Below are 13,006 nucleotides of genomic sequence, written 5' to 3'. Positions count from 1 at the left end.
CTCCTCCATCATATTCTGAGTTTGCTCTTACTGTAAAGAGTTTGTCTGTGATTTTCTTCGGATGAAGCAGTCAACCACAGAAAAGTATGTGTTGTGTGCACCTCACGTGCAATATTCCCTGATACAACCTTCCTGACCTACTCCTGCTCACCTTAAACACTCACTGCTGTCTCTACTGACAACAGAATGTAACAGCTCGGGACATAAAAGCCATGAGAACAATTCCAGAGTTCCACCCTAAGGTAACTGAACTCGTTTTGTTTCACAGTGACATTTGTAAGGTTAGATTGGGGTTTGGGAGCAGAGGGTATACAGTACAGATCATAACAGGAGATGTATTAGATCAGAGGTTCCCAAACTTTTCGGACCACGACCCCTAAAAAATAGGTGCCAAAGACTTGCAACCCACACTGTCCCTCGAAGTGATTAAATGTAGCTTCATACTTAATTTAGCTAGTCTGCAGAAAAATAGCTTACCTACATGCACATGTGGCTGTGTTTCCTGTGCTGTTATGAATTAACCGCTGCTTCTGATGCTTTTGTTAATTAACTGTAAACTAACTCTAACCCTAACCCTTACCTTAGGAGTCATCTAAAGAAGGGCAGAAAAGTAATGAAAAAAATGTATTTGCTATGTTTTTATTTCCAAATGATTTACTTTTAAAAATATTTATTTAAAGTAATGGCAATATACAGCATTTTAGATTACTTAAAAAAAAGGAAAAATCTTGCAACCCCCAATTAGTGTCTGGTGACCCCCCAGGGGGTCTAGCCTCCCCTTTGGGAAACCCTGTATTGGATAATAAGACCTTCCATCTCTGCTTGGTATACACTTTTTAAACCAATTGAAGTTTGGTAGGAAAAAAAGCAGAGTTTTCTCTAATTGCGTTCCCCTTTTTTTAAAATCCCTACTTGGTTGCCCCTAATGCAAACATCTCCAAACATAGCCATGCCTCTTCATCAGCAATGCAGTCAGCAGGCCAGTGACGTCACAGCCACACATGCCATACCGCCAGAGCTGGACACCGCTGCTGTCCTGCTGCATACCAACACCACATGACCCATTCTGCTGCAGAGGGCAGACTGGACCCAGCTGTATATCATGCAACAACTGATCATAGAGCACCCCGTGTTCTCTTACTCGTCCTTCACAGTCAGGTGACGCCATGTGACAAGACGTTTCTTCCTTTTCCCTCCAGGCCTCATCGTCATGCGCTTGCACAGAGCTTAACTGAAGGTATGAATGTTGTTGTGAAAGGCTGCACGAGTACGAATGCAAGACATGTCACAACAGTCATGTAACCAGAGTGCAGCAGCTTGAACGCGCTGTATAAGATCATGTTCTGATCATCGGTGTCAAGATGTGGATAAATATTCAGGGAGAAACATGCTCGGAAAGTGTTTCATAACACTTGATGGAAGAAATAAGGAAAGACATTGCAGGCCAATCCATAATTGGCCCATTAAAGGAGGCTTGAAGATATATGCTAACTTCTGGAAGAGGCTGGAATACTGCTCTGCAGCTCAGTGCTGGATTAAGGAGTTAGCATGCTGAACATGATGTAAGGATGTGTAATGATAGCAGTTTTTCCTGTCAAGTTGTTCACAACAAAGCACAGGCATGTTCCAGAAAGCATTGATTTGGCTCAAGCAAGTACTATGATTTGCAAGTATGTGCTGACCTCTGCTGATCAAAGTGGAGTACAACCACAACTAAAAACACACCCTTAGCATGTAGCTGCAACAGCATAACATGATCCCAGTTCTACATGTGCTAGTTAACAATACATTCCAGTGATTATAGTCAAAGGTGCTGTCCTGGAAGTCCTAAAACGCAACCCCAGCCTGCCTCAAGAGCCAATTCTATAATAATGCAATCATTAATATGAGTGGAAATTGGCTTAATGACATCCAACCACAGTCAGAAGTTGTTCAGCTCAGCTCTCTTCCTGGAAGCATGATCATGCATCTTCCGCCCGGCAAGCAGTTCTTGTAATATCCACAGCAAATCTAAGCTGTTATGCTGCCTGCTGTTGTCACACGCTTTCCCAGAATCCTCCGGCCTCCTAAACGTTAAGTGTTGATTTGTGGCCAGCTGCCGACTTTGAAGCAGCCAATTGCAGCACTGCAAAGCATCTTCCTCTGCATCGGCTGATCGTTCCTGCTTCCCCCTCCTCCCCGTCCGTGCATTATTGGAAGGCAGTTTGAGTTTTATCAGGAAACGGACGCTTTGCTGATAAGCTCTTCTTCAGTCAGGAGGAAATGCAAGGGTTTCATTTCCATAATATATTTACTAAAGCAAAGGAATTGTCCACCTGCTGTACATCTTAATGGATCTAATAGTGCAAATTCTCGTAAGATCCCCTGAAATATATGAGGAAAGCTTAGATTTGAGTGGTTTTTGCATTCTCATCCATGGAATATCATCATCACAGTACTATACTGGAGGAGGGTGCTGGCACCATTATACATTTGGTTGTAACAGTCCTTTAAGTGGAAAAAAAAAGTGCCTGCACTCACTTTATTCACTTGCTGGCGTTTGTAACGTGCAGCCAGTGTCAGTACATCTTTAGTATCCATCCATCCATTATCTTGACCACTTATCCCGTTCAGGGTCTCAGGGGGCTGGAGCTTATCAGCTGACATTGGTTGAAAGGTGGGCCACACCCTGGACAGGTTGCCAACCTATCACAAGGCAAATGTGGAGAGACATCAATTAACCTGGAGAGCATGTTTTTGGACCTTTGAAGGAAGCCGAAAAGAACCGACCAATGCACGGGGAGAACATGCAAACTCCACAGGGCTAGGGATTGGAACGAGGAACCTTCTTGTTGTGAGGCACCGATGCTGCCCACTGTACCACCGTCCAGCTTTAGTATTTCACTCTAAAATTTTACAGTTAATAAAAGATACCAGAAGGTAATGCTGATTTTCACATTTACTTAAAATACTACTTCAGTATGTCACACAAAGAAAGAACCTCTGCATCACCATGCTCCAATATACTTTTCCATCAGGCTATATAACCTATATATAGCAGCTTTGTTTGTTTTTGGTTCCAGTAGCTTACCCGACCGCAAAAGGATGCATGTGTCATGTAGGGTGCCATGGGTCATGTATTTAAGGTGCCATTATGAAACACCAAGAGGAACTGTAATAAGAAGAGGATAACAAAGGGTACTTACTGGCTGGTAGTAAAAAAAAAAGGTACAATGACGCCATGGCCCACCTAAAGCACTGGTTGAAATAGGGTATTGATTAATTATTTCAATTGAATTTGAACGTAAAGTGATTTCATAACATTATCCATTATGGCTGCATAATGTTATCAGCTGAATTTTCTTAATAAGCTGATAAAAGCTTCAAAAGTTCATTATCAGTGTCAGCAGATATGAAGATGCTGATATATGCACAGCCGATAATGTAATGCATTAATTATCCGCATTGGATGACAGCTTATGTGCACAAACAACAAGCTCCAACATGTTGGCTTATATGGAAGTATCTTGGAGTGTCATAAACATGCAGCAAAATAGCTGTTTTCAATATCTGTAAAGCTGATGCAGCATGACCCTGAACATGGCTAATTTTATCATGTATCTATTGAACGGTCATCCTCCTTTGAACCCTGCTGCTTCCTATTGGGAATATTACAAGGGGATGAGGAGTACAGTGGCCATGCAGCACTGCTGAGGGTCCTGCTTTTGGTTGCAAAATCAGAACAGTCTCCTGGTTAAGGCCACAGCCCCCAACAGTCAGATAGTGGAAGAATAAAATGAAGGACCTTCCCATATGGGGAGTATCACTGCTAATTTACACTTAAAAACAGATCCGGATGAGGCTGGGGCTTGTCGCTTCATCTCTTTTTAGTTGATGGACTGATTTCAATCAATCAATCAGACTTTGTTTATAAAGCGCTTTTCATACAATGATATTGTAACAAAAAGTGCTGAGAAAAAATTAAAACAAAAAGACCCCCCCATCCTAATCCCAACCCAGCCCCGACCCCCAAACCCACCCACAATCCTAAGGTGAAGAACACAATATGTGCAACAATAATAATAAAAACAATGAAAATAAAATAAATAAATACAAATAAAAAATAAGTTGCTGAACGAACTGAGGAAACGCTCTTATGATATCTTAAAGCTGCTGTGAGGAACTTTTGTTTTGTATCAGTTCTGGCGCCCCCTTGTGGACAAAGTGATACCTCTTATCTCTTGTCCTTTATATGCATAAGTAGTGTTTTCAACAAAAAGCTCATCCTGTTGATTTTTAACAGTCAACTTTATCAGGCAATGTGACTATTTTTCCATGAAAATAGTCGGATAAAGGCTGTTTCTGAAGCGAGATGTCCATCATCTGCTCTGAAACCTACCCCCTCAGGGCGGTTTCAGGCATTAAAAATGACAACAGAGAAGGTGTCAGGGTTGTTGCTGATGGTCTTGTTTGCTATTGAAGGTCATAAAGAGGCATCAGTATCATTTTCAGTCTGTTTCTCAGCCAGTTCAAAACTCCTCACAGGGCCTTTAATGAGGAAACACTGGAGTTAAAATAAGATGTTTAAACCCAACACAAGAAATGAAAATCCCCCAAATAAAATACATTTCTAAGATAAAAAAAACACTAAAATATTAAACAATTAAAAGAAAAATAAGATGCTATACTTAAAATTAAAAAATAAATAAAATAAATAACTAAGATAATAAAACACTAAAATGTTAAACCATAAAGGGAAAATAAGATGCTATACTTAAAAAAATAAAATAAAATAGAATAAAAAGGGACTTAAATTTGAACTAGATGATAGATAAATAAATAAATAAATAAAACTATTATAAGAATAACATTCAGTTAAAGGCGAGACTAAAAAGGTAGGTCTTGAGTTTGATTTGTGATATACATTATAATAATATTTTATCTTATTTATTAATTTTTCTTAAAAGGGTACTGTATGTATTTCTATTATTATTCTAATTATTATTTATACAATTATTTCGATTTACATTTTTTATTTTTTGTATGTATGTATTAACTCATTTTAAATGTTTTATTATCTTTTATGTATGTATTTATTTTTACTTTCCAACTATTGATTAGGTATTTTCAAACACTTTTTTAATGAAATATTTGTGCATGAGATCTGCCTCTGAGTCTAATAGCTGTATTGTTGTTTTGTGTTGTGTTTGCTGAGTCTAATAAAAACGTTAAAAAAAAAAAAAAGAACGGCCACCCTGAACAGTTACAAGAGTTTCTGAAAAGTACAAGAATGAAAAAGTTTTGCAAAATCATGTCATCATGCTCCACTTTAGTCATTCAACAAAGCTAAGATATATAGAAGCAGAATGTCTATATTTGAAAAAGAATACATTTATAGTTTATAGTAAAATCAAATGTTTTTGGGCTTGTAAGTCTGAGATGCAACATCAATCTGTCCAAAAGTTGAAACAAGAAACAAAAGACTTTGACCCAATATCTGAAACTGCCATCATTGATGCCATCACTGCTAAAAACTGCCTTTTCCTGTAGCCAACAGCCCCTCTTCATGAAGGCTTTTCTCAGGAAAGTAAAGTGATGTAACATGTTTTCTGGAAAGATAAGATAAGCACTGCGAACTCCAAGAAACTACAGAGAAACAGCCAGACGTCATCTATTTCAAATATTGATTTTTCCGCCTAAACCTACTGTTTTACATTCTGGGAATGGAGCACAGATGGAGGTAAAATATTTAATAAAAGGGCATTAGGAGGAGTTAGCGTTGGCTCATGCATGGCTTTGAAGATGTGTGTAGAGTACTTGGATTCATATGTGCTAATTGAAAGATGATACAGTATGCAAAGAGAATATGCAAAGTCCCTGCTAATTAACATTATCAGATAAAAATACACAGAGACTGATGACACTCTCTCTCTGTTCAAACTCTTAAATAAAACATCCTTAAATGTTAAAACAACGTTGGGTTTAGCTCAAATTAACCCTACCTTGAAATCTGCACATCACCTAAGCCTCAGTTGTGTTTTGGCGCCATCTGCTGGATTAAAGTTGACACTGTTGTTTTTTTTTCATCTGATAGTTAAAATTGAATGGCCTTCTTAAAACAAATACAAATCTGTGCCAGTTTTCAAACTTCCATGTGTTGAAAGGCCTAGTTTGAAATTTAGTGATGCTGAGCTGCCTCTTTACATATTTTCCTCTCTATGTCGGTCTACTTGTCTTTTTAACTGTCCATTTATTATGTTTAAGTACATCTCCTGGTGCTGGGGTTATTACCACAAGGATTTTGCGGGATGTGTAGTTTGCCAAACCAAAGTTGGGAAGCTCGTTCAGGGACTCATGCACTTTTTAAAACAGCCTGAGTTCCAAAATCATCTGAACACACAAGGAGCAGTCTGCAGACGCCTGGACAAGAGGAATAACATGAGGGTGAGAATATACGTACGTGCAGTGCAGAAGGTGTCAGCAGACATGTTGGCTAACGGTCTGCGTGGTGTAGTATTATCAGAAATGTTGGCTTGTTCGACACTTTTCACAACTATTCAGTTATACGTCCCAGGTTGGCGTCTGGTTTCTGCTTGGCGTTCCTTCAAAATAAAACATTCACTATAAAAATAAAACATTGCAGAACAAGGATGGAGATGAAAGACGAGACATGTGGAGAGAAAGAGGGATTTAAAGGTGTATAAAAAATGTGATTTACTATAATCGCTGTCTTTTACACCACTATCCAGCTGTTTTCTGGAAATAGAAGACGTTATTATTTTGGCCAGTATCAGCAGCAACAGGTGTGTTCCAGTAACAGCCTCCAACAGAGCACGACTGCCCTCATAGAAACACGTCAACAGCACATCAATAACACATACGCTCACACACCAAGCCGTGCTGTCAGGTCCACACACAGGAAACTCTGATACCACATGCTTCCTCTCCCACGAAACCTTGTTGATGAAGCAGACCACCCAGAGAGACACTGCAAACAATTCATGCAGTATGCTGCTATGCAGACAGAGACTTTTCATCAATAGTGTCTGGTCTGTGCTCTCATTGTACGGGTTACAGAGTCCACATTACACATTCAGTGAAACCAGTGGAAAATTAAGTCAGTGAATTTATTACGAGGATGATGCCACACACCAGGCAAGTATTTGTTACATTTTTCATTGCCAAGTGGAGTGTCATTCAGTAATTTGGGACCCAAAATCCTCTAGATGGGTGTCAAACATAACTTAAATGACAGTTATTTCATATCCTTGCAAAACTGCCCGCTGGCTAAGCTCATCGGTCACATTGTTTACCACATGTTCAGAGGCTATAGTCCTCCAAATGGGAAACTCTCAGCCCTTTGCCGCTTGTTATTCCCTACTCTCTCTTCACAGTTTAGGAAGAATGGAACGCATGGGATATGTCCAGTTCATAGGCCAAACAGATAATATTTTATTATAGTTATTCTAGTTTTATTAATATGATAATATCTGAAAATAAAAACAGATTACAGTACCTTTTATTTACTTACTAATAGGCCTAAACTTTCTGGCGCAGTAGGTGGCTTTTCATCAGTAGTGTCTGTGCCCCATTACATACAGAGAAGAAGAACAAGTGCAGCAGTAACTGGCTGACAAGAGAGTCAAAGCGGTGTCACCTATGTTAATGTTTTCACTGATACAGAGGAAGATAACACGATTGCAATTTGCAAAACATGCACAGCAAGTTTTCCTATAGGAGGAAAAAAGTCATCGAGTTTAACACAACTCCTTAAAGTCAGCTGAAAAGTCATCATCGCAATGAAGATGTACTGAAGAAATATGAAGCAGCAGTAGCCGCAGCTAGCATTTGCACATACAAAAGGTGAGAACTGCAGAAACTTTACCAGAGACAACCCAAAGCTAAAGCAATTAATGACACAATCATCCTCCTCTTCTACATTGGCACATCTCAACACACATTCACAGTCTGATTAACAAAAGCATCATTGATGTCAGTTTTACCATGTGGACTTCTGATGTTAGTCCAGTGGATATGTTTAGTTTGACAGCCCAGTGGCTGAATAAAGGCTGAGACATGAATATTGCATGCATGAGTGCTCTAGTTTACAGGAAAAAAAGTAATAAGAAATGTCAATTAAAGTAAAATATTTTTACTATCCTAAGTATAGAATATTGATATGTATGTGCTGATATATGTTTCTTTGCATATCAAGCCGTAGCCTTTCTGACCCTCAGGTGTGCATAAACTACACAGCTTACAAAAAGTATTACAATTATACTGGCAACCTTATTGGTACAGACCATAAGGAGCAGTTTATCATCAGTTATCTGTATTGTATTATCTGTATTATGCATCCCTAAAATCAACATTTGTTTAATTACATGAAAACCTTTTCTGTAACTTGAATCAGTGGAAACAAGCTGTGGACACAGACTGGTATTGGAATATTTCTCACTTGTTCTCTTTCAAATATACAACTATAAAAGAAAATGTCTCACTCCCTGTTGAAAATTCCTGCCAGTGTCTGTCACTATGACTGACCCCTCTCATACTCCTAACTCAAAGGATCCATAATGTATCTTCAAATACAAATTTTGGCTGCCACAACTGTCATCCCGTCAAAAGTGCTGTACCAAAATGAGGTTACAAGGCAGTACTTATAGTAAAGAAGTAAGAAAGAAAAGCACAAGCAAGTCTATGTTAAACCACAGTGTGTTTTATCATACAAACTTAGCACAATATATATATAAGCAGGTAATTGTGATGCACACTCTCTATGTCTGAGCACTTGTCCCTTCAGAGGGATGCACAGTGGTTGTTTGTGCTTGATAAACATATCTCAGCCACATGAGGGCAGTAGTTGCACTCAGGATAACAAGGTAATTTAAAACCATGTCACACTGACATCCCACCAGAACAAAGATCCAGGCTTCCAAACCAAAGAAAATGTGTAAACTGAATAGAGTGAGGCTGTGAAACAGGTGGTTAATACATGAAGAAAATTAAACTATTTAAGAACCCTTTCTTCTCTCCTGTGATTGATATCTAAATATGCTGAGCAAGCATTTTGCATGAAACACATTTCCTCTCTATTAATTATGATTTTTGCGATATGGTATGACAGAAACGAAACGACACGTTTTTAAACTCAAAGCCAGTTCAAACTGGTTTTGAAAATGCTGAATTGAAAAAATCGTGGGAATAAAGAATTGTTGTTTTAGACTTTGGCTTGCAATGCAGCGCTCTGTATAGTGTTAAACAACAAACAACTGTTATCTGTACTGACAGGCTGTGTTTGAGTAATGGCACTGCTGAATCCCAATCTGAATCACAGGATGGAGAGAGAGACAGACAGAGAGACAGTATAAATACATAAGCAGATGAGAGAAACATCTTGGGGGCGTGTCTATGTGCAAATTCATGGATCTGTGTCCATGCATAGAGTGTATATGATTCTTTACGGCTGACTCTCTGTCTGATAGATTATTTTATTCTGCCAGTCTTTGAAGATGTGGGCGGGGCCAACCTGACAGCCTGATCCTTTACCTGTCACCACACTCAAGGTGCGGTGGGTAATCTGTACAAGGATGACCACCCGCACTCGCACACACACACAGACACTCATACACCAACATAATATTGCTCTCCTAGTGTGCTGGGCTGGTTTTGAAATGCCCCAGTGACTTGGTGACAGCCTGCCAATCAATCAAACTCATCCCACCCCATCTCACCTGTAAATGAGTGTCTGTCCGTCTCCAGGGCCACGATAGGCTGATTGGCTCTGTCAGTCACAGTGTCAGGCAAATGTAGATCAATGGGAACCGTTCAGTACAGTGCCCTGTAGCTCTCAACAGATTTCTCCACAGTCATGCACTGCTGATGGCAGATGTCACCGACGAGAGACCCGGGTTCACTGAGCTTCTGAGCAACGTAGAAGCACAGGCTGATGGGGAATATCCCTGTGACATTACAAAATGTAGCAAAACAAAATGTAGGAATAAATATAAGATTTGCAGGGGATTTAAAACGAAAACACCTACAACACAAAAATATAATCAAACTTCAACTCCGTGTTATATTTACTGAAAATATACAAGAAGTCTGTTCCTCCAAATGTTGTAAACATGGACAGAATGCTCTGCATTTGGGCTGCGCAATAATGAATGTATGACTGTATTCATTGGTGCATAAACAGATGAATAAACAACATAAAATAAATATATTCATCTCATTAAATATATTCAGCTGCATTGCGAACACATGCTGGAACCACAGAAAAACTGACATATTTCCAAGGGCACATTTTTCTGTTTTCATATTCTATAGAAACAGATTCAATAATGGATGTTCCATATGTATAGAAATGTGTTCAGATATTAACATGCTGACACATGGGGGACGGTGGAAAATGCACAAAAAAATGTGTATGCAGAACAGAAGGTGGTTTATTATTTCACGATGATAGCTTGCAAAAGTAGCAGAGCTATCTGCCTGGCTCAGAGAGTTGTATTCAAGAACCATACTGTTCGTAAAAGTACTTACACTGTATCAGTGTTGGTGGCATAGACCAGGGGTTCCCAAACTTTTCAGCCCACGACCCTAAAAATAAAGGTGCCAAAGACTTGTGACCCACACTGCCCCTCGAAGTGGTTAAATGTTGCTTCATACTTAAAATTAAGTGTGTTTCCTATGCTGCTGAGAATTAAACTGCTGCTACAGATCCTTTTGTTAATGAACTGTTAGCTAACCCTAACACTAACTTTAGGAGTCATCTGGCAACAAAGAAAGGCAGAAAACTAATGAAATGTACTTATTTGCAGGGTTCGATTTCAAATGTCTCCAGTTTTTGGACACCGTTTTCCATTCGGCACTGAGATTTGTCACTGGCTGTAGTCGTCTCACCCACCATTGTGATTTGTATGTGAAATCAAATTTGCCTTCTCTGAGTGCACATAGGTATAAACACTGGCTGACCCTAATCTATAAGCCTCAATATTTGTGCGCTTTAGTGCAGAGAAAAATCAGTTCCTATACCCTGCGTTCCAACACTACTCAGTAAGGACTGAATTCGGAAAAAGAGCTTTCAGCTTTGCTGCCCCTATGGCATGGAACGCTCTACAGACTACATTGAAACTCTCTGAACTTATGACTCTTGGAGCCTTCCGTTCTATCCTGAGGGACAGACAGTGTGAGAGCACTGAACAGTGCCTGTGTTTTAAACCTTAAATTATTGTTTGTTGTTTTGTTACAGCTTCCACTCCTCTTATTCATACTGTAAAACACTATGTATTTATAAATTGTACGTTTTAATTTGTGCTGTCATTTTCGTGTGACTGTTTTGTGACATGTGCTGCTGACCTCTTGGCCAGGTCACCCTCGTGAAAGAGATCCTGATCTCAATGGGTTTTTTTTAAATAAAGGTTAAATAAAAATGTAAGTAGTATTATTTTTGTCTATATTTTTACAATAATGGGTAAAATAAGCAAATTTAGAATACTTTGAAAAAAAAAAAAAATCTGGAAGACGTCTCACAAACCCCCATTGGTGACTCGCGACCCCCCAGGGGGTTCCGACCCACACTTTTAGAACACCTGGCATAGACCAGTGATTCTCAAATGGGGGTACCCCTAGGGGTACTGGAAGTACTGCAAGGGGTACGTGACAAATGTAAAAAATAAATAAATAAATAAATAAAAAATTGCATCACAACAAATTAAAAAAAAAATCTGATTAAACAACTTCATCAACAGCATTTAATTTGTATTTCAATGCAACATCAAACAGGGCACTATTTCCAAATTGAGCATATTCATTCAAAAAAATGGACAGGTGGTTGAAATGCTTCTTGTTTGACAGAAATAAATCGGTGTCCTGCTTGGGCTTTAGGTTTTAGCTGCCTCAATCTTTAATTAGTGCTGAAAAATATTGCACTACAAAAGCATAGAATGTGTGTCATATTTCATTTCAATGTTAATATGACACTGTAAAACCATATGCATATTTTCATTCATGTTATTTTTCCACTCTATTTTTTACTCGGCCATACAAGGGGGTACTTGGCTGAAATTGTTTTTGAAAGAGGGTACACAAGCCATTAAAAGAACCCCTGGCATAGACTGTATAAATAAGGTTCGTGGCAGTATGAACAGACTCGGCTTAAAATAGTGACGCAAATATAGTAGTTTACCTTTTTAACAGCCAGCCCTGTTTCTCTGAACTGACTCCCGGGGTAGCAGTACGATAGGAGTTCTCACGTCCTTTTTTAGTCATGAGAGCGGATAAACATTCAGTAGTAGTTGCCATATGCTCTTACTACTCTTTTTGCAAAATTCAAATAACCGCCTCAAACAGCAACTTCCGGCGAAGACCATGAGAAAGTGTACATACACAGTGCTGAGTGTTTTTGTTTTGTAACGCCTCCGTTAAAACCGGGTTAAGACTAGGCTGAGAATTATACAGACATTCATAAAAACAGATAAACTGAGGTGAAGGACAGGTGGGGCACGTTGGCGCGTTGCATGCTCCTTTTCTTCTGTTGTTTCTTGGCAAACAGCTCTTAGATACAACACTGCCACCCTCTGATCTTAAGTGGGGATCGCAATGGATAAATAATGTTCTATCATGCTTTTATCGAATCTGTTGTGTCCTTCTCCCTAGTCTCGTGGTTTGGCCAAATCACTCTAAAGGAAAGGAACTCTTTAAACCAGATAGTTAAATGGTCAAGCAAGTTGATTGGTGAGCCACAGGCATCCACAGTTTCCCTGTACACTAACCAGTTACAGCAGATAGCCACCTCTATTTTAAATAATGCCTCACACCCTCTGCACAGTGATTTCCAGCTTCTTCACTCTGGACGACGGTTTTTAGTCCCAAGGTGCAGGACACAGCGTCACAAGAAAAGCTTTGTTCCTGCTGCTGTTACTGAGCTGAACAAGCAATAGCTTTTATTTTCCCACACAGTCAGCCTCCAATCTTGTGACTTGAGTCCAGATTGTCTTATTTATTCATGTGATTCCATTGTTTT

General features: G+C 39.2%; 1 long non-coding RNA gene across 2 annotated transcripts; it reads right to left on the bottom strand.

Annotated features, from left to right (window-relative positions):
- Nucleotides 1–2,559: 2,559 nt before the first annotated feature.
- Nucleotides 2,560–12,497, bottom strand: LOC117819265. 2 transcript variants are annotated; one of them, XR_004632501.1, is made up of 4 exons: nucleotides 12,170–12,497; nucleotides 10,525–10,581; nucleotides 9,714–9,941; nucleotides 2,560–2,685 (listed from the first exon to the last, which is right to left on the bottom strand). It is a non-coding gene; the product is annotated as an uncharacterized LOC117819265 (long non-coding RNA). The 2 variants fall into 2 exon arrangements; XR_004632500.1 differs by lacking the exon at nucleotides 10,525–10,581.
- Between the last annotated feature and the right edge of the window lie 509 nt (nucleotides 12,498–13,006).

The sequence above is a fragment of the Notolabrus celidotus genome, chromosome 9, assembly GCF_009762535.1.
Source record: "Notolabrus celidotus isolate fNotCel1 chromosome 9, fNotCel1.pri, whole genome shotgun sequence".
Lineage (NCBI taxonomy): Eukaryota > Metazoa > Chordata > Actinopteri > Labriformes > Labridae > Notolabrus > Notolabrus celidotus.
Note: the sequence above shows the minus strand (reverse complement) of the source record. Positions and strands in the feature narration are given on the sequence as shown.